Source organism: Lontra canadensis, unplaced genomic scaffold, assembly GCF_010015895.1.
Source record: "Lontra canadensis isolate GAN:19392208 unplaced genomic scaffold, GSC_riverotter_1.0 scaffold5, whole genome shotgun sequence".
NCBI classification, from domain to species: Eukaryota; Metazoa; Chordata; class Mammalia; order Carnivora; family Mustelidae; genus Lontra; species Lontra canadensis.
Window position 1 is genome coordinate 38,086,734 of NW_022630999.1, and position 21,957 is coordinate 38,108,690.

Sequence of the window (21,957 nt, forward strand, 5' to 3'; positions counted from 1 at the left end):
TTACACAGGTCTGAGAGGAAAAAGAATGGGAAGATTTTATCCAGGTGGTAGTCAGGGATAGCATTGGAGCCTGCAGCCTCAAGTTGAACAGTCAAGGTTTAAACCTGCCTCTGTCAGCATGCAACCTTGGGCAAGTCTCTTCTTTTGTCTTTATTTGTAAAGCAGGGATAAGAGTCATACCTTCTTCATAGAGTTAATATATGTCAAGAGCTTTAAAGGAGCCTGATGCAAGTCAGCCATCTGTAAGTTAGCCATATCAGGGTCTGTGTGGACTTCCCAGAGGGGTGGAAAAACAGAAGGTGGATTTTAGTTCTTGAGCCAAGACTGAATTTTATTAGCATGGTGATTGCCCCTAAAAACTCTGAAACAAATGATGGCATATAATGTTATTGCCACATAATAGAGACCATTGGGACAAAAATCCAGGAGCCAAAAGACATGAAGTGCATACAACAGAGGAAAGCCTGGCTTGGCTGGGTGTTGGCCACCTGGGTGCCAAAATGCTTTTCTGTATGTTAGAGAGGAAAATTGTTGCAATTATTCAGGACCATTTTGGAGGGCAAAATCGAGCTTCCCCAAGGTGCTCCAAGGTAGAGGGCCATAGGTGTTGACTTTCCAGTCAGGAGTCAAAGAATTCTGCACTCTTGGTTTCAGTGATGCTTCCCATCACTTCTCTCTTATTTGAATTATTGAAGCAGGCTTTAAACCAAGCTCTAAACTCCTCCAACTTGTCCCCCAACAACAAATACTTACTGAGCACCCACATTGTTCCAGGGTCATTACTAGGTGCTAGGAAACAATACCAATGAACACACAGGTATGATGCCCTCATGAAGCTTTGGGTCCACATGACTCCAGAGTGATACTTCTGTGAGTAGAAAGCACTTTACAAATTGTAAAGGACTGGTCCAATGGTGCTACTGGAGGAAGATCAAGGTAATGATGGCAACTATGATGCATAGCTTTAGCCTGTCAATGTGGCTCTCCGCTGCCTAGGATAAAGGCATAAGCCAAGGCCAGCCTAGATTCCAGCCTCTCTTCCCAGGCCGTCTCCCTTCTATCGGCCTTAAACTCCATCCACATCCAAAACACTAGCATTCCCCTTATTTCCACAACCCAAGGCCCTTGAATATTCCTCTGTCTGAAACATTCTTCACCTACTGTCTGCCTGGAAACTCCCACTTTCTCCTTCAAGAGCCAATCTCGACTTCCCATAACTCTACCCCACAGGTGGGTTCATCCCTCCCTCATCTCCTTTTGCAGCATTCTCTATATGGTTGTTTCTCAGTAGGCATTAAGATGTAACTGAATAGCCTAAGAATCATCTTTGAATCTTGGGCCAACCCTGTTCACCAGTCATTGCGATTCAGTATGTCTGGGGTGCATAATTGCTAAGAACTCAGGGCTCAAGTCAAGCAAACTCAGGTTAAGTCCAAGCTTCACTCTTTACCCACTTCATGACCTTGGCCATGTTACTTAATCTTCTTAAGTTTCTGTTAACTGCATAAAGCTAGATAGAAATAGGCAGGAATGATCCATTGTGACAAAGTACGTAAAACAGTACAGTACCTGGCACCTAGGAAGTGTTGAACAAATTGTAATGGTCATTGAAAGAATTTTGGTTTATTCTGCCCCAGGAAACCAACCCATTTCTTCCCCACCCCCACCCACATCTCTGAGTTGGAGAATCAAATTATATTATGATCCATTGTTTATGGGCCTGTGTCTCTCACTAATGTGAAACCCTGGAAGGCAGGAGGCATGTCTTAGTTTTAGATGCTCTGCACATTGCACAGTTCTGGGAAGAGCATCACCATTTGCAAGCTGTGCAGTCGTGGTCAAGTCTGTCTGCCTCATGTGGCCTCAGAGATTTTCAGTGTTGGGGAGAATAGTTCTTAGCAGACAAGGCTGTTATGAATACCAAATGAGATTATAGATGTGAAAGTGTTTTGTGTGCTGTGAGCTGAGTTGTCATTATGGTTATGCCATCCAGGACAAGAAGGGGCTGTCATCTCACAGTAAAAGTGTCTGTGACCCTCCATTTCCTCTTCTTTCTCATCCCGTGGAATATCAGTGTGACCCTTTCTCCTGAAACATTCTTACTCGATTTATACTGAACAGGAGATCCCACAACGACCTGCACAGCAGCTCCAGTCTTTCCAAGGAGAGAGGGACTATGGATCCCCTGGTGGGAGGTGAGTTCTTCCCAGAGTGCCAGCCACTGAGAACATTGCAGCAAGCCGGACAGATGTGATCCTTGCCCCAGTAGAATTCTAATGCTAGTTGAGGGAAAGCTGATGATAAACAAGTAAATCTATAAATAAAATCATTTCAGAGAATAATAATTACTAAGAAAAATGAAGTAGAAAATGTTATAGAGCATTTGGGGGAGTGAACACTATATAAAGTGGCCGAAGGTCTTTTGCAGAGGTGATATTTGAGCCCAAATCCCAAAGACAAGAAGGATTCAGCCATGTGAAGATCAAGATTAAAAGAGTTCCAAGCAGAGAAACAGAAAAAAAAAAAATGTTTAAAGCAACTTGGTGCAAAATGGAGGTTACTGTAGGTGGAATTATTGAGTTAGGAGAGAGTTGGTGGTGGTGAGGCAGGAGGGGTAGAAAGGGAGGCCACCATGTGAGCCTTTACAGGCTGTGATTAAAAGAGAGAGAGAATGACAGAAATCAAATGAACAATCAAGGGAAAGGACGTTACTTTGAATTGTACTTCTCATGTGTGCATACATTCAGCAGACACAATTCAACAGTTCTTGTGAGGAGACACTTGGCTGGCTCAGTAGGTCAAATGCCTGCCTTCAGCTCGGTCATGATTCCAGGATCCCGGAGTCCGGCATCGGGCTCTTTGCTCAGTAGGGAAACCTGCTTCTCCCTCCGCCTGCTGCTTTCCCTGCTTGTGCACTCTCTCTTGCTCTCTCTAGCTTTCTCTGCAAATAAATAAATAAAAGCTTTTTTTAAAAAAATCTGTTGTGTGTCAGTCATTGTGCTAGGAGATGGAGATACAAAGAAAAATAAAATATGGAACCAGTTTTTATGAGCCTGGTAACTGATAATATAGATGCATAAGTAATTATAATACAATATGAGAAAAAGTCTAGAGGGATGTAAAGGCTGAGGGAGCTTAAGGAGGGAGTGATTGACTATGCCTTAGGGATCAGGAAGTTCTCACTGAGAATGAGGACACTTTAACTTGCAAATAAAGTGTAAATAGTAAGGGGAAAGAATGTTCCAGCCAAAGGGAGCAGCAGATGCTAAAGCACTGGGGTGAACCTGTTCAGAATGAGTGGTTATCTATTCCCGTGGGAACACACCCAGAAAGGAGACCCTGAGTCTTGCTGGTGAAGGATCTTCAGTGCCACACACAAGAGTTTGCATTTTATTATGGATACACTGTATATATGGAAGGGGTTGGAAAGCTCTCTTTAGGACATAGTAGATAATAGACTTGAACGAGATTTTAGAGGCACTCAACAGAGCAAGTCCAAGCCCTGCATGTGGTTGTTGGTCATGGAACTGAGGGTTGGGGTGAGGGAGTAGACTTCCAAGGCAGGCTGCCCTTTGTCCTCTAAGTAACAGGACACTGTGTTCCCAAACTTCAGGGCAGAACTGACTCTACGGGGAGCTCCCCCCTTGTCTCCTCTTGGTTTCACTGCTGGCGCCCTCTCCCGTCCCCGTCGCCAGCCCCCGCCTCCTATCTCAGGAAGCTTGGGTCTCCCTGGGAGCGGGTCTGCCCTTGGGGGAGGCCTCTCGGCTTTGTGCCCTGCAGCTTGGCTGACACTCGGGGCGGACCAAAGAGGGGCTGGGCGCCCCCCGCGCGCACGTGTGCTAGCCCAGGCAGGAGGGAGCGCCTCCGCGGAGGAGTGCAGAAAGGGGGAAGGAGACGCGCGCCAGAATCTCGGTCCCGGGCGCCCTGGTCGGCCGCGGAGGAGCTGCAGCCTCCAACAGGTTCGTAGAACGCACGCTCGCTCGCTGTTGCTGAGCCGCCACCTCCTCCGCTGGAGCAGGTTCGCCGGAGAGACCCTAGCCATAGGCCCCGCGCCGCCGAGCTCCCCGAGGGTGGCTTCCTCCGGCCCTCCTTCCTTCTCCCGGTAGCTTTCAGCCGCCACCGGCTCTTCCGGGGAGAGGCGGAGGGCGCCACGGGCTCCTTCTCGCTTCAGCACCACCTCGGGGACAGCTCCCGCGCCCGGCAGGCTCCTCTCTCCCGGTCAGCACTGCGCTGGCAGACAGCAGCCGTCTGCCGGCTCCTCTCCTCGTTGGGTCCGGGTTCAGTGCCACGGCCTCCGAGGACAGTCCCTTGTCCCCGCGGACTCCGCTCCCGGCGTCAACACCGCGGCGGCAGGCAGCTGTTGCCTGCCGCCTGCTTTCTGGCGAGCCGCGAACAAAGCCGAGGGGCTGGGGCCTCCCGCGTTCTTCGGGGGTGGGTGATTGCATCGATCGGGGATTTCGGCTTCCCCAGAGCAGTGTCTGGGGCGAGCTGGGGAGGGGAGCCCAGTCACAATCGCGCGTCTCTGGCTTGGGTCTGCAGTTTACCAAGGCCTGGCCATGCAATGGCGGGTCCCAGCTGGAAGTCAGAAAGAGAATGGAAGGGGAGACAGGCACAGAAGGGTCCTGGAGTCCAGTGGGGCGGGTTGGGCCTAGGCTAGAAGGGAGGAGTGCTCTGCCCCCTCTTCCCTCCAGGCCCCCACTTCCACCCCAGCTCAGGACCACGGACTTCCTTCGGAAAGCCTAACACAGATGCCGGAGGCTGACAGCTGCAATCACTGACTCAGGCTGTCCCTGGAACATCCCTAGAAAGTGTGAGGCTGAGTTTCCATGGGGGGAGGGGGCCGAGAAACCGCCAGGAAGCCCCAGGAACCGGGCAGCTACTTGCTTTCCCCTCCCTCCCGCCCAGGGTTCCGCCCCCACCTCCCGAGCGTTGCCCGAGAGGAAGGAAGGGGGAAAGGAGGAACCCCGGCAGCAGGTTGCGAACGGCGGCTTGGCTGGGGAGGCTGCAATTAGTAAGAAAAGAGGTTGAAGGAGCATGAGAAGCTGGGAGGTTCCCAAATTGGGAAGCCAGCTCCGCGGCAGAAAACCAAATGTGTAAGAGGAAACCTTTTCTCATCGAGAGCCGAAGCTGGGAGGGCCCTTGCCTCACGTGACCCTCTCAATCACTGGTAGTCTCTACCGGGGAGTTGGCATAGGGGGCAGAGGTGATTTGCCCAAGGTCACTCAGCAATTTAGTAGCAGAAATGGGCCTGAAGCTCAGGCACCCCAAAGCCTGGGCCTGTTGTGTGGTATTCACAGAGAAGTGTTTTAAAACCCCAGATGCAGGGAGACGAGCAGAGTTGTTTCCATTCTGAGTCCAAATCTCAGCTCTGTCACTTACTAGCACGTAACCTTGGGAGAGTGATGAGAAGACAGGTTAATAGTACCCACTTGCGGTGAGGATTTAATGAGATGCCTATATAATGAGCTTAGGGCAGGGTCTGGCACATAATAAGTGCTCAAAACAACGAGCTATCATTTCTGCTATTATTCCCTCTGTAAACATGTGCTGAAGATCTCTTATGTGCACTGGCTGTGCACTGGGGAGACAGAGAAGTGTCCTGGGGAGGGCGCAGGCCAGCAGAGGAAGCAGAAAAGAGATTGTTGTGATACGATGTGATAAGTGCTATAATCAAGGTAAGTACACAAGGTGATGGGATCGCAGAGGCAGGAGTGGTGAGCCGTCGGGGAAGAAGGGGAAAGGTAACTCAAACAGATGGAGCTGTGTGAAAAGGCCAAAAAGTGTGAGACCAGAACCACCAGTGTGATGTCACTATGCTGGACAGTCCTCGAGATGTGGGCTGTGAAATGAGAGTAGAGGGACAAGCTGGAGCCAGTCTCCAAAGGGCCTTCTATGATGAAATATTTCAACCCTATTTAAAAAAAAAATAGAAAGAATAGTATAATAAACCCCCCACATACCCATCATCAAGCTTCAGCAGTTGGCCAATTTTGTTTCATCTATACCCACACCCACTCTCATCACACTCACACACACACACACACACACACACACACACAGACTTATTTTGAAGCAAACCCAAGACATATCACTTAGTGCAGAAAGATTTTAACATCAACAACAACACCCTGCCATTCAAATGCTGTTCTACCTTAGAAGTCTTTAACTCAAACTATGACTTTCCTTCCACAATCTGAACATTCCTGTCCTTAGCGGGAAGTTTTGAGAGAGTTTTACCCTATGGTGATGAGCCATGTGCATTACTAGAGAATCAGAAAAAAATGGAGGATACATCAGCCTCAACAGATTTTATCAAGCCAGAATTGTTTATCTCCACAACCTACACTGTGGCCAGAGGCCAGTAACTATTTGCAAGGCTGACCAAAACACAAATTGAGCCCTCATCAAGAAAAAGACAAAAGTAAGAGCTTCCCTTTCAAACTAATCTGAACCATTAGCTTATACAGTCAGAAGGCTTGAAGTCATGGAAATCCTTGAATTGGAAATCGCCAAACCCAACAGCCACATTTTACAGATGAGGAAGAGAAAGGTCAGAACAGAGGAATTTACCCAAAGTGCCCCAGTGCTGAGACCAGAGCCATGACCTTTGAACTCATAATCAAGAGTTCTTGTCAGTTCACCATTCTGCCTGATAGATTAGGTCTCAGAGTTTTTCAGCCCGTAAACTTGGGATGTCCTTTCCTTCCCAAACTCAAAGAGCTAGAAGGAGAGGGGGGGAATGTAGGGCAAGAAATGTCCTTCCTGGTTCTCAAGAGGATGACAATGTATAGTAGTTGGTCTTTGAGATACCTGGACACATTTTCCTTCCATTTTCTTCTGAAGAAAGTCTATGATGGGGGTACCTATATTGCTGACCACTGTGTGTATCTCCTGCCTTGTCCCTTGGTTCTCATTAGCAAATATCTGTGATCAAACACCCGGACCTCATTTCAGCCACTTTTGCCCACTCTGTTCATCTTAACCAGATGCATGTGAAGCCTCACTTTTTCCATTTGCTCCAAATCGGACTGCACATCCCTCTCGACTACAGACGGCCATTCCTCAGAGGTATGAGTTGTGTCTGGCCCACGTCCTGGAAGGACTCAGAGCTCTTGTCCCTTTCTGGAGCATGAAGTCTCTCCCATTAACTGATGAAATATGATGTCTGTAATGGGTACGTGTGCTCCCATCAGGCTCTAGGCACTTCACAAGTCAGCATTTTGCTTTTCAAGAACATCCCTGCTGCAACATAGGGAAGGCAGAATCTCACAAGTCTCCCTGAGTCTTGGGTGCACAAATTAAAGCATGTGTCAGGGGTTCTAGACATCCCTGGTGAAGAGAAGTCAGCAGAGAATGGTTAATAAAATGGCTTCACTTCTGGGAGTATGACTACAGGCGAGACACAGAAGGATGATAAAGATAGTGAATTCCAGCTTGTGAAATTATCCCAGCTTTTAGCCTGAGATGAGACCAATTCAGATATATTATAATACATATATTACATTATTATATTATATTTTATTATGATGATACAGGTTTTCCCCACTATCCAAAAGTCTGCTTTTTGTCACATCGCTTTTACGGAAGACCTACATTAGTAGGTCATTTCACTAACCAAAAGAAATTTTAAGAGGATTTCACTTTTACCAAATGGTAATTGCTTCTTTGCTTTGCACCATTTTGGTTTACAAAAGGTTTCACAAGAACACTCTACTTTCAGAGATAAGGAGAAAGCTGTATTATGTTATACTACCTAGGCCTTAGTTGAATTGCAATAGGTAGGACTGAATCCGAAGGGACCTTGGTGAGCTTTTATTCTTCCTCCAACATTTACTCACTGAGTGGCTATTCTGTGTCTGGTATGTTCCCAGGTACAGAATAAGAAATCTCAGATCCCTGCTCCCTGCTCCCTGCTTATATACTTGCAGGAGACACTGTCATTAATAACAATTAAAAACTAAATATGAAAACATGTAAGCAGACAGACAGACAAATAAGGGGAGTCTGTCTGAAATGGCAACGTGACACTCAGACCCCAATAACAAGAAGCCAGTCGTGGGAGGATGTGGGGTCACACATTCCAGACAAAGGAAAGAGCTCGGGAGAAGGCCCTAAATGTGAGCCTGGTCTCTTTGGGGATAGACAAGAGGCCAGTGTGGCTGGAGCAGGGATCAAAGGGAAAAGTGGCAGCAGAGGAGGGTGGAGAGGGTGCAGGGACCAGTCCCTCACGCAGAGCCTTCTAAGCCACAGTCAAGATTTGGGATTTTATTCTAAATGCAATAGATTGTCACTGGATGATTTTAAGCAGAAGAGTGATACAAACTGATTTTGCTTTAAAAACATGCCTCTGGTTGTTTCATGGAGAATGGATTCTAGGAACACACTGGACCAGGTACAGAGCAGGAAGAGAAGGCCCCTGCATCCGGTAGAGGAGACAGGACACGAACCTGTGGGAAGAACTGCCATGGGGAGGGATGTGCAAGGCCTTGTGGGGACACAGAGCTAAGAAAAACCCATTCAGCTTGGGAGGCATCAGGGAGGGTTTTGTGAAAGTGGGCAATGGCTGTTGGAGTGCACCTAGGGAAGGAGAGAGTAGGACTGGTGCTGAGGACAGAAGAACGTCACCTAGCCGCAGTGGAGTGCACGAGCTGGGAGCCAGGCTGCCCGGGTTCCAATCCCAGCCACACTATTTAGTAGCTCTGTGGACACACTCAACTTAACTACTCTGTGCCCCGGGCTCCTCATCTTGAAAATGGTGATGGCAAGAATCACAAAGGAGTTCTGTGAGGATAGAGCAAGTTGAATGTTGTGAAGCATTTAGACGGTGCCTGCAAAGCACCTAGAAAGTGACATATGAGTATTGGTTAAATAAAAACGGAGCAAATGGAAGCTGGCGAGCGGGAGCCTGTGCTGGAAAAGGTCAAATAGAGGCCAGCTCTCAGGACCTTGAAGGCTGGGCCAGAGATGCCCACCTTCTCTGTAAGCAACAGGGGACCATCAGAAGCCTTTAAGCAGGGGGACCAGGGGAGAAGAGAAAGCTAAACCCAATGGTCTTGAGAGGGAGAGGGACCTATCCACAGTCACACAGCCAGTTACGGGCGGGACACTGTCTTCAGTCTCCCCTGCTGGTTCAGTACCGTAGGAGGGTAAGGGCAGTATATATTTTGTCCCCCTGTTGCACGTTCAGGGTGAGAAGGATACCTAGGAAACTCTCAGTAAGGATTTGTGGAAAATGCTGCTAAATCAACAGCCAAATCACACAGGGAAAGTCAGAATCCTTGAATCTTCAAGAAGGTCAGTGCATTTCCGACAGTGAAGAAACTGCTCTCAGGAAAATAGACCAAACTCCTAGATATGTTGACTCGGGGGCCTCGAGCCCTCTAAACCCCAGCTCCTCCTATGACAGAAGACACTGCCGCCCACACTGCCCCAGACACCCACTCAAGTTGCAACAAGCATTGCTGCATAGGTTCAGAAGTTAATCTTGGTGAAGTGCCTGGAAGATGAAAAACGTTCCCCAGACATCCAGCGTCGTAATTGCCAATGCGGAGAAAATGTATCTCTACATTTGCAAGAGGCAGGCTTTTGTGTTCCGCAAGAAAACATTAGAATTCCCGTCTCTGGCTCGACAGGAAGCTGTGACAGCCTGGCGGGCAAGGCGGGTCTTGCAGTTCAAGCAGCAGATGGCCAGAGACTCCGAGGAACTCAGATCCAGCCATCCCGTTCCTGAATGCCTGCTCCAGGCGGGGCGTGCGGCCAGGCGCTTCTCCAAACTGGAGAGAGCCCCAGCCCACGCATTTCCTGGCCAGTGACTTGGGACAAGTCCCATCTTTCTTTGAGCTTCAAGTTCATCAGCTAAACAACAGGGATAGTATCACTGGCCCCAAACTGGGTCATTTTGCTTTTGATCCTGACCAGGGCGGGTTCAGGTTAGCATCCCGTTTCTCAAGTGTGGAAACTCCAGCCCAGGGTATGGCTCACTGATGCCTCAATGCTCAAACTAAACACCTACAACAAACCAATAACTGTTTGAGATCTGGAAAGACAATGAAGAATAAGACAGACAAGACAAGGTCCATGCTCTCCCTGAGCTCACGTTCTAGTGGGGGAAAAGCAAGTAAACACTAAAATAATTTCACCAAGTTATGTAAGTGCTAGCAAAGAAATAAAAGAAGGGTGTGTCAAGGAGGTTGGGGCTATTTGTGTAAGACAGGTAAGACTTAAAGGAACAGGCGTTGAAGCTGACATCTGGACTGGGAGAAGCAGCAGGCCATGGGACAAGTATGCAGGTAGAAAGTGCAAAGGTCCTGAGGTAGGAAGAAACCTGACAAAGTTGCATGACAAGAGCTGCAGCGAAGGAAGGAGGGAGGAAGGCAGGGGATGGTAGAGATAAGGACAGATTGGTTAACAGGAGCCAGAGCAGGCAAGGCCTTGAATACTGGGTGAAGCAGACAGATGGCATAATTTAAATTGCAGTAAAGTCCCTTCTCTCCCTCTCCTCACTGGTAAGGGCAAAGCCCACATCAGAGTGATCACCCAGGCCCACAGTTCCTGTGGCCATCGCTAGAGCAGGTCAGCCAAAAGGCAAGCCAAGTGATGGATTCCCCTGCTGGGAAATAAATGCATTGGCTGGCCGGCTGCTTGGTGGGCACCGCAGTGCCTTGCAGGCACCATCCTAATGCCATGAGGCAGGAGGGGCAGGAGAAGACATAGGGCTGGGCCAAGACTGGGGCAAGGTGAGGGCAAGAAGTACCCTTCTCAGGTGCAAAATGTAAAGGGAGGCTAAAAATCTCAGGCATCAAAGTCAATAACATGTTGTGCAATATTTTTTAAAAACAAAATTAGTGTCCCCAAGATCCATGATGAATAAGGACAGGATTCCAAAAGAGCCAGGCCAAGGGTAGGACCTATAGGGTGAGTCACACATATGCAGGATATCATCCTGATCCTGAGATCTCCACTCGATGGCAAAGACACATCCTGGGCCAGGGCCCTGTTCCCACTGGAAGGCAGCACCCAAAACTGGTCTGTTTATGAGAAACTGAAAATAAGAAACGGGTCCTAGTAGGCACCTTAGGGACTCTCTGCCTTGGCTGTGGAGACAGAAGCCCAAGCAGGGACCATACAACCAGGAAGTGGGGCTTGGCACATAACCCCTGGCACTGCATACTCCCAGGTAGACCGAAGTTCAAAGTCACCCCTTATATGCGCTGGGTGAGGTACATTGCGTCCCGAGCCTCAGTTGCCCCATCTGTGACTCTGGGCTAAAAAGTCCCCAGGATTCAAGAAGATAATATTTGAAATCCTCTAGCACCTGGCTACTCAAAGTGTGGTCTCTGGGCCAGCAACATTAGCATCTCCTAGGAATGCATTAGAAATGTCCAGTCTCAAATGCATCTCAGACCCACAGAATCAGAATCTGCATTTTAATGAGACATGCCCCATTCCCCCCACCACCACCCCCCACCGCCCTGCAAGGGACTGACATGCAGGGAAAAGCCTGAGAAGCTGGTCAATTCTTGGCATTTTGAAGAGATGCTGAATAAATGAGAGAGCTGCCCCTTTGCCCACCAAACCCTGAGTGAGAGCCTGACTTTGGGCAAGAGGAAAAACCTGAGACCCAGAGAGGAGATCTAAGGAGGCCACCTCATGAAATTTTAAACGGTCAAGTTTTGAAGCCAGGGAATCCGGCTGAGCTCCTTCTATACAAAACCATATCGGCCCTCCTTTGTTCATCTGGAAAATGGGAATAATAGTAGCAAATACCTTACATGGTTGTGGTGAAAATAACATAACGTGAGTAAAACCTCAGTACAATGCTTGGCACATAGTAAGTGTTCAATAAAGGCTTGCTGCTGCTGTTTCTGGTGAGAGGGGAGGAGTGCGTTCAGTAAATGGTTACTGAGAACAACCCCTGTGATGAAATAGGTTACGCTCGCACAGCTCTTTGCCACTTATAAAGCACTTTCATGTATACCACTTCAACCGACTGTTCTCATACCCCCCTAGGTGAGATGGCATGAAATACATTCATTTTACAAAGAGGAAAAAAAAAAACCTAGGCTCTGAGAGGTAGAGTGATTTGGCCAAGCAAAGCAGGACTTTTTAAAATTAATTTTAGAGAGAGAGAGAAAACATGAGTGGGGGTAGGGAGGAGCAGAAGGAGAAGGAGAGACGGGGAGCGAAGCAGACTTCCCACTGAGCGCAGAGCCCCATGCAAAGCTCGATCTCATGACCCTGAGATCACAACCTGAGCAGAAACCAAGAGTTTCTTGGATGCTTACCTGACTTACCCAGGCTCCCTGCAAACTAGGATTTAAATTCCTAGAGTCTGACACTAAAATCCGTACCAGCAACAGAACATCCAACCAAGAACTATGGGAAAAGGTCAAAAATGGAATAAGGTAATATTAGACTCCAGAGATGGTGTTGTTCAACCTCCCTGTTTTATAAAAGGGAAGACCTGAGGCCCAGGGAGGGGAAGAGACTTGTCCAAGGTCACTCAGACAAAGCCTCAGCCCTGGGTCAGAACCCAGCTCACAAGGCTGCGAGTCCAGACTTCCTGTCCTGCATCCAGACCCATGTTCTGCATCTGATTGGCCAGACTCCACCTGATGAACCTGGGGCTGCAGGCTGCGGGTGGCCCAGGCTGGTTCTCTGAGCAAGTCTAGTGGACAGGAGGCATTCTAGCTCCACCTTCCTTTCCAGCCCAATCAGGAAGAGTGCAGAAGCTGGCGTTGCCAAGGTGAGGGCTGTGAGTTGCTAGGACACAGTTTGGGAGCAGCCAGGTGGTAGAGGAGGGCTTTGCTGGGGCTGGAGCTGGGGCAGAGCCTAGGACCTGCCACAGTGATCTTCTTGGCTGGGGGAGAACTCCAGCTCCACAGGATGGCTCAGCCAATGACTGAGCTGGCCCTCAGGGACCCTCCATCGCCACGCATCACCCAGGTCAGGAGGCAGAGTCTGAAGATCCCTCTACCCCCAACCTCATCAAGCATAGGTCCTGCTACCTAGCCTCCCATTTCCCCCAGTCCTGCCCCTGCCCCCGGAAGAAGCTCGAAGCCAAGCCCTGCAATGGCTCTCCATCATCCTCCAGCCTCAATGAAGCTCCTTATAACCAGCCCCAACAACCTCCCAGCTTCATCTTTCTGGTCAAGGGTCTGGCGCAACCACATTCCTCCAAGTGGGACCATGCTCCGTCCACAGCTTTACAGATGCTGCTCCCTCTGCCTGCATAGCCCTTCCTTCTCCTCTGTCCTCTAAGCCTCAGCTCAAGGCTCATCTTCTCAGGGAAGCCCTCCCTGATGCCTCCTGGCAGAAAGGCATCTCTGACAAACGTGCATTTCTGGGTGTCACACTGGATTTTAATTATCCTCTTTACTGTTGGGGTCCCCATTCGACTATGAGCTTTGTACATCTCACTCCTAAAGAGAGACCTAGTTTCCAACTGTGCAAAATCAAGCCTCCTCCGAGCCTCCGTGCTGTCCTCTGTGTGATGGAGATGGTGACCCTGGCCTTGCCAGGCAGTGTGGACATGAGGGGCCCAGCACATGACAGATACCCCGGAAGTGCTGCTGTCGCCCCACAGCTTGTATGAATGCCGCTGGTGCCCAGCCCAGCAAGCTCACTAACAAGTGTGTGTGCAGTGTCCTCACGGCATGGGGGGAATAGTAACAGCCATGTAAGTGGGCTCCGAGTACAGTGCAGCCCCATTCAAGTGGATGTCATAATAATTCTGAGAGTTAGCACTCTGGAGTCCCGCCAGCCCCTAGACCTGAGTCATCCCAACACACTTGGCCCACCCATTGAACAAATGGCTTCCTTCCCTGAACAAAAGTTTAAGTATCTGCTGCATGCCGGGCAGCGTGCTAGCTGTGGACCCAGCAGCAGGTAGACGTTAAATACATAATTGCACCGGTGTTCTTCCCCGGTCTTCTTAAAGGTCAGCTTCCCCACTCGGGGCACAGATGGCCCTGCCTGAGGCCAGGGAGGCCACCTTCGTCTCCAAGGTACACCCCGGGCAGTCAGAGGGCTTGCCAACTCTCCATCCCCACTTCCCCACCTAGCCCGTCAGGAAACGGTAACATGTGCCCTCTTTCCAATCCAGTTGTTGGTTTTAAATTCAAATACTGTCAGCTCCTGAGAGCTGGAGCAGGCTTGCCCTCTTCCCTGCGGCGTTCCCAGCATTTAGAACACGGCCCGACACAGTCATTCAGCCACTGTTTACTTGCTCATTCACTCACCCAACAGATACATATCAAGATTTGCTAAGTGCCGGCCTCTGGGGAATTGCCCCGTGCCTCTGCCTCGCTCAGCTCCGAGTCCAGTGGCAGGCCTGGGGCGGGAGGAGGTTGCAGGAGGAGGTAAGAGTGCCTTGGAGGCGCAGAGGCCGAGGGGTGAGGTGCCGTGATCCCAGGATGGTCCCAGAAGACTGCCAGTCCTAGGAAGGCGCTTAAGTCAGCAGATTGATTGGAAACAGTGTCTATCATACAGGGCACTTCCTCAGTCCCCATCTCTGGAAAGGGGACACCAGAATGTCCCCTTCCTTGAGTGGCAGTAGGACGGTGGTTACAGGAGGAAGGGAAAACATGGAGGAGGTGGCACCAGCTTGGACGCGGGCATGTGAGGTTGTGGGGCTTTGGTGTCCAGCCAGAAGAGGCCCTGACTGCAGGGCTGGGATTGGGGGAGGAGGTAGAGTGGGGACTGTGGGTTTTCATCGGGTTCACACTTGCCCCTGTGGGAAGCAGAGTAGATGACCTACCCTGTCTGCACCTGTGCTCTCCTCTGTTAAATGGGAGAACATCAACCTCACTAACCCTAACTTTGTGAAGGCAAACCCAACAAACTTGTGGAGCATTGTTTAGTCAGTAGAGGCTTACTGGGTGGCCACTTTCTGTCAGGACTTGTGCACAGCTCCAGAGACAAAGTCATAGAATGAGCCCTTGCCTTTTCAGGAATACCTTGCACTTCCTAGGAGAGAGCAGGACAAGGTAACTAAAATTTGAGGGGCCACAAGATAAGAGACATCATCACAGATAGTCAACACGAACAACAATGATTATAACAAGATTTGTTGTAATCATTAATCAGGGCTGAGATCGGGGCTGTTAGTAGCCTCATTTTACACATAAGGAAACTGAGGCTTGGGGAGATGCCGTGGATTTCCCCAAAGTCAGAATTCAAATCCAGGTATGAGTGACAGTAAACCATGCCCATTGACATAGGTCAGAAATCACATTTAAGCCAGAAAGCAGTATGGTCAGTGGTACCATACGAGCTTTGCCCACGCCAGCGGCCAAGAAGGTAACTGGTATCAGGGGAGTGGGTGAGGTGGGGCTAGGGGTTGGGTCTGATGCCAGGTAGGGTCCCTTGCTGCCCAGTCCCTTGCTAGAACCCCGAGGATCTGTGGTGGCCTCAGGAGAAGCAAGGGCATGTCCTCAGGTCCGGTGCCCTTTCAGGCCACTCCACTGAACTACCCCAGAAGTTGTCTCTCCTCATCCCTGAACACCCTGTCTCCTCCCCCAGGAAGCTGTACATCCCTGGCGTACCTGCTCTGCTCATTGACTGAAGTTCCCTACATCTCAGCTCAGCCAAGAAGCAAAGGTAAGGGTACTGCCCAGGGTCATTCCCATGGGTGGTGTTCCAGGCCCCCACCGTTGGGGCCCTGGTGAAGGGGGTCATGAGGACATTCCCTCTCCGTGAGTCCCCAGAACACTTCTAAGTGGAGAGGCGGTGGATCAACTGGGCAATGTGGTGGAGTGGGTCCAGCTTGCATTGTCGGAGCCATTTACAGCAGAGAAGCACTTTCTTGTGCATTAAACCTTAGGGGGTATTATCCCCAGTTTACAGATAAGGAAGCTGAAGCACAGAGTTGGGAAAACACTTATAGCTGGCAGGTGGCTACGCCTGAATCCCAACCTACATTTTCTTGTCTGTATCCCCATGTGGCTTGTGCGTATTGTCTGTGCTTGGTACATACTTGATGAATGAATGCGTGAATTAATGAGCTGTTCAAGATTAATGGCAGGGCAGAGCAGGGCTGGAAGAGCAGTTCCTATGTTCTTTCTGCTAACTGTGGTTTCCTGCACCGATGAGCTCAAGAGTACCCCCTCCCTGTAGCCCGACCCCAGGATCTCAAGCATCTCACGTGTGGTGTCCATTACCCCTCCTGCTGCAGACAGAAGGCTGAAGGTGGAGTGGTCGGCCTCAGCGGCCCCCAAGCTTGGATCACACCCAGCGTCCCTTCATCCACATCGCCTTTTCCCCACCACCCACTACCAGTAATCCAATGTGCATAGTTGTAAACTTGTTTCTTTAAATAAACAGTCTCGAGTTTCATACCAAATAGTCTTTTAAGAGGAGGAACGTCTCCAGGCCACCTCGTATTTAGCATACAGTGAGCCACATATTTGCACAGAGAGAGTGTGTGTGGATATAGAGATCGCTCGATCGCTATAGATATCGTTGCTCATCCAGATGGGAGCTATTTATGACGCTGAGTCACTCGCAATGAATGCCACTGAGGGATTCCAGGCTGGGCTCTGCGCCCCGGCATCACAGACCTCATGGCTCTCTGCCTCATCCTCACTGTTCACAAATAAGAGAGACAGAAGGAGAGTGGTCCCCCATCTCAGTGCAGGCACAGAAGGAGACATTTTGGCCACAGGAAATAGAGACTTCCTCATAATCAGGTTCTATTTGAAATCCTTGTCCTCCATCCAGAACACCACACCCTTACAAGACATCTAGTCCAATGCTTTCCTTGTACAGGAGGGAAAACTGGGACCCAGAGAGGGAAGGACCTTGCCCGGTGTCACACAGCAAATGAGTAACAGATGGGTCCTAGAGCTCAGATCTTTTGCTTGCTGCTTGGGGATCTTTCCCCTTTCCTGGCCACTGTTTTCTGGTTTATCTCCAATGTCTTGGCATTTTGGCCCCTCCAGAGCTGCCTGTCCTCTGAGAACTTGGAGGTGTCGCTGAGCACTTCTTTCTCTGGCCTTCTCCAGGAGAGGAGCTAAGTCTGGTTTGGGTGTGTATCACCCCCCATACTTACTGCAGGAAATGCACACATTGGACACTGAATGCTTGTGCCTTGGGTGTTACATAAGATCAAACTCAGCACCAATTCCTGGGGAACCCTAGTTCTTCGTTTGAAAAAGCACCCATTTATCCCTACCCTCTCTTTCTTGTCTCTAAGCCAGTTCTCTATCCATGCAAAAATAGACTCCCTCCCACTCACCACCCACCTCTGCCCAATTCTATAAAGAATCAATTTTATTAATAGGCTTCGGGATGGAAATCTGACAAAGACTTTTTGTGAAAGTCACCCTTTATCTCCCTATATAGTTCGCTTCTCAAGAATTCTAATAAACTGGTCAGGTGAGATTTTGCTTTACATAAAATATTCATTAATCCACTCTTTCCCTCCATATGGAATGTATTTGTTTAAATATCCTTTATTATGGATTCTATCCAATTGTTCTAAGAGACAGTGGGATAAGATGGAAAGAACATGGGCTTTGGAATTAGGGTTGGGTTAAATTTTAATTGACCACGTACTGGTTCTGTATCCCCACTGGTTACTGGGGAAATTAAATGAGGTAATGTCTATAAAGTGTCTAGCACATAGTAAGTGCTCAGTGCAAGTCTGTGAATACATGAATGACTCAGGACCCATATGAATCATATCCTAAAGGGTAAGGGACCAACTGACTTTGCAATCTGGAGTCTTAAAGTCATACAATCCTAGGAAGGTAGTTTGAGAAGTCTAGGGGAGTGGACCCCAGGAATTACAGTGCTGGTTGGGATGTCTCCAGGACAGAAAAGGGAGCTCTTTTCCCTAAGAGAAAGAGGTGGCTCTTTCTCCAAGAGAAAACTCCTTGAGAGTAAACATTATGTCTTATTTACTGTTGGATTCCCTCTCTCCTAAAACTAGAGCCTAGGTCAGGGTAAGCAAAAAGATACACAGGAAGTATGGATTGAGTTGAAATGAGTTGAGTTAAGCTGAGTAGAGTTGAGCTGAGTTGACTTGACTTGAATTGACTCATTTTGAGTTTGCTAATAGACCCAGTTCTAGGACCTACCAAGGGAGAAGCTTCCGAGAACTCAAGCTTAGCTTAGACCAGGTCCCACAGTACAGGGGAACCCCCAAGAGTGATATTCTGGAGACACTCAGATCAGTGATGTTCTGGAGAACTCAGTGCCTTCCAAAGATGGAGGCATCTTGGAGAGAACCAGGGCTGAAGCCAGGGCTGAGGAAGAAGGGTAGAAATCTTGGCTTTTGTGCGGGGGGGAGCATCACAAGGCCGAATGTCTTTTAGAAATCTTTAAAACTTATTGGAACTCTCACAGGATCTTCCCGTAATTTCAGAGAGACATATTTCTTCTCTTCATGGCAGAGAGGCTCCTTTTGGGGTACCCGTTTCAGTGAGAGATCTCTAGGTTGGCGCAGGGGGCAGCCATAGGCAGCCTTGAGGGGGAGAAGGCAGGCTGAGGTCAGGAGCCAGTCAGAGGTCCATATTACAGGTGGCAGCACAACTGTAAATTGGTCCTCCCATTGGAGTGAGGGTTGGGAGGTCTCAGTAAGGTATGATTCTAAGTCCAGACTTAAATCAGACATTGGTTTTTAAAGAGAACAGTGACCCAGGAACCACAGTGGGGAGTCAGACAAGACCTCTGTCACCCTTGGGGTCCCTTCACTGGTTCCATCTCAGGAGTTGCTCCATACAGGATGCAACCAGCCACCTAAAAGAGGCAGGCACTGAGGCGACAATGAGACTCGGGTGAACAGGGGCTCCTCCAACCCTTACTGTATTTGGCTGTGTCTATCTGTCTTCCACACGGGCTTGGGAAGCCATCAAAGATACTACATCTATTCCTCTTGTGTCATCAAAAAATCTGGGCACAGGTTAGACATCAGTGTTTGATGAATGAATAATTAGGTCAGAGGAAGGCTTGCAATGCCAGTGGAAGATTTCAAGATAGTAAGACGGAAAATTTCAAGATTTCAAAATGGCGAAGGTCCAAGGTAGAGATGCCCAGCCAGGAAAGATAACATAGACCCAGATGTTGCCCCTCAGGAGTTTGGCTCATGGGGAAAATGGAACTAAATGAACTTGAGAGATAGGGTCGTTCAACTTAACATTCCTCAGAGTCCTGGGCTTCTGAGACACGTTCTCAGGGGCCATCGTAGAATAGCTTGGGGCAAAAGAAGTTTCAAAAAAAAAAAAAATAAAAGAACCTCTGCACCCACCAATCTCATTTAAATAATATGTAAAAGCTCCAACTTTATCTGCTTTTTATGTTGGATTTCCAAACACATATTCATTTTTAACAAATTCTTTGGGTTTAAAAAAAAATCCATTTGGAAAGCACTAGCGTTGAAAGTCTTGGCATTTGGAGTTAGACTGTCTGGATTCAAATCTCAGCCCCGAGCCTTTCCGCCTGTGGGACTTCAGGAACGGAATCCTTTGAGCCTCCACGTTCTTACCTATAAACCATCCTCCCAGAAACGTGTGAGAATTAACTAAGGAGTTACTGTATTTCCCAAGGGCTGGTACATGGGTGATTGATGCTGTGTGCAGGATGATTTTAGGTGGTAGATGGATGAACACATATTACTTTAATACCTCACAATCGATGCATGATAGAAAAATGTAACTGGCACACCAAACTCTCTGATTTATGGGGAAAATATGGCATTTCCTTTTAAAATAAAATGCTGAGCTTTTTAAAAGACAAATCAATTTGAAGAAAACTGCAAGGTAAATGAATAGCAGTGATATGGCAGAAATCATGAAGGTGGTAGATGAATGACTGAAATGTGGGGAAAACTCAGATAATCTGAGTAAAATACCTATCATGTCTGTCACTTAGGAAGGGCTCTAAGGACTTCATTCTTGTATTCTCTCAGTTCCCTGAGATGGCTGGACCTAGAACCAAGCTCATCCACCGGGGCAAGCTAGGCCCCCAGGCCTGGTCAGCCTGGAATACGGTGAGGTCCATACAAGTGGGGAGCCGCGGTCAAGGGCAAGTGGGCAGCCAGGTCAAGTCAGGACAGACAGCTAGCCACAGGATCTGGAAACAGGTCAAGGCTACGGAAGCAATGCTTTCCCCAGAGTGGGCACCAACCATCACTGGTCCATGAGGCCATTTTAAGAGTAATGCAGGCACAAGTTAAATAGAACTGGGAGAGAGTTACCTCCTTTCCTGTTGATTATATCAAGGAGGAATTCTCAATTGGAAGTCACATCTACTTAACGCCTCTGTAACACTTTCTGATCTTCTTTTGGACAAAGAGCTTTCCAGCAACAGTATCTAGCTGAAATTAAATAACAATGTTGTATTTTCCATGTCCTTATTTTTACCATTACTTTCCATTTATAGACTACAATGCAGGTTTCTTGCTTATGAGAATGATCTCATGTTCCCTTTAGAAATATACGTATTAAAGATTAAAAAGTGAGTGTGTTCTTTTTGTTTGGTGTAAAGTACTGAGGAATAGTACAGGAGGATATGTGCATGGGAAAAGATAAAGGTGGTCTTTACTAAGAGAAAAGCCAGTCTGGCAGAAGTACCACAAGGACTCCCACGCCCCAAAGCCCGTGCTGGGCCCACAGGCAAGAGGTCTCCAAACTCATCCACGGGCTGAGGTCAAGCCTCATCCTGGGGAGGCAAAGGAGGCCCCAACCTAAGGAGCCAGACTACTTGGACAGGTGACCCCAAGCCTCCAGGCTAAGCGAGGAGTCCAGGGATCACGACTGGCCCAGCAGCAGTCAGGATAGTCAAGGCTACCCCCAGAGGGTGTGTCTGGAAGAAATTCCGGTGCTCTGGTTTCTGGCGATGCTGGGACTGCAAAGGGTGACCCAATGGCTCCAGAAGAGGGGAAGGAAGAAGCTGAGGGTGAGGAAAAGGCAAAGCCTGCCTCTGCTGCCCATGCAAGCTTGGCTCGGCATTCAAAGAAATCCAGTGTCAACCCAAACAGTACACACCTCCCTTTGAGGAGGGCTATGTACGGGTGTAGGTAGCAAACAACAGAAACCAAATCTGCCCCAATCAAACAGAAGCAGGGGTTACTGAGAGGTTACCAGCACCTAGAAGCCAAAGGAAGGCTGATGATCAGGCCCAGGAAAGGGCAAGAGCCACAACAGACCAGGGGCCTGGTAGCAGGAACTGAGGCCAATTTTTCCAAGATCCCCTGTGGGATGTATCAGCCACAAAGTCTGTTCCTCCTTGTATCACTCTGCTTATGACCCACAGCCCCAGGAGGGGCACCAGCTGGCCTGGCTTGGGGCCTGTGTCCTTCTCTCGGCCAGCAGAGAGCATGAGGCTTCATCAGACTACCTCCAAGATTTGAATACTGAGGAAGAGGTGATTCTCAAAAAGAAAATCAAGGGACTGTTGCTAAAGCCAGAAGTGGATTCTGGGCAACCAAAAGCAGCAAATGTCTACCATGAGGAGCCAAGGCAGGAGCAGGCAACATGGTCTGCTGGGGGACCTGAGAACCATGTCATCCCTGGGGCTTCCTTTCTCCCACACTGGCTGGACCAGAGTCACTGTCCTGATGTGGGGACAGTAGTCAGCCATAGTCAAGACAGGAGGCCCTCAGACTTTCAGCAAGGGGCTCCCAGATCCTCTAATGAGCTGAGGGAGGGAGAAAGCTGGATAAGCCTGTTCCTTGACCCCATAGCTGAAAAGGATCTCTGGGTAGAGGAAGTCTACTAAGGATTACTCACTCAAGGGCTGCAAATCCCAATTGTCTGCAGGGCTGGACAGAATCAAGTCCACGAAAGGGACTATGGTGATCTGTTGAAGGGGGCAGCCACTGCCAGCTCCAGACCATTGTTGCTATACAGACTCATGGCCTCAGTGTTTGTTGATCAATATCCTGAATTTTTTTTTTTTTAAAGTAAATCCCCACATCCAGATTTCTTGTGAGACTCCTCCATTTTAAGTATGGTT

The 21,957-nt window shown here is 48.8% G+C and overlaps 1 protein-coding gene across 1 annotated transcript in view; it reads left to right on the forward strand.

Annotated features, from left to right (window-relative positions):
- Positions 1–3,710: 3,710 nt before the first annotated feature.
- CPLX2 (complexin 2) overlaps positions 3,711–21,957 on the forward strand; it is an 80,079-nt gene continuing 61,832 nt past the window's right edge. Inside the window, exons 1-2 of the mRNA XM_032851854.1 lie at positions 3,711–3,959; positions 15,523–15,600. The gene's annotated coding sequence lies outside the window, so the exon portion shown is untranslated. The remainder of the gene's footprint in view (positions 3,960–15,522; positions 15,601–21,957) is intronic.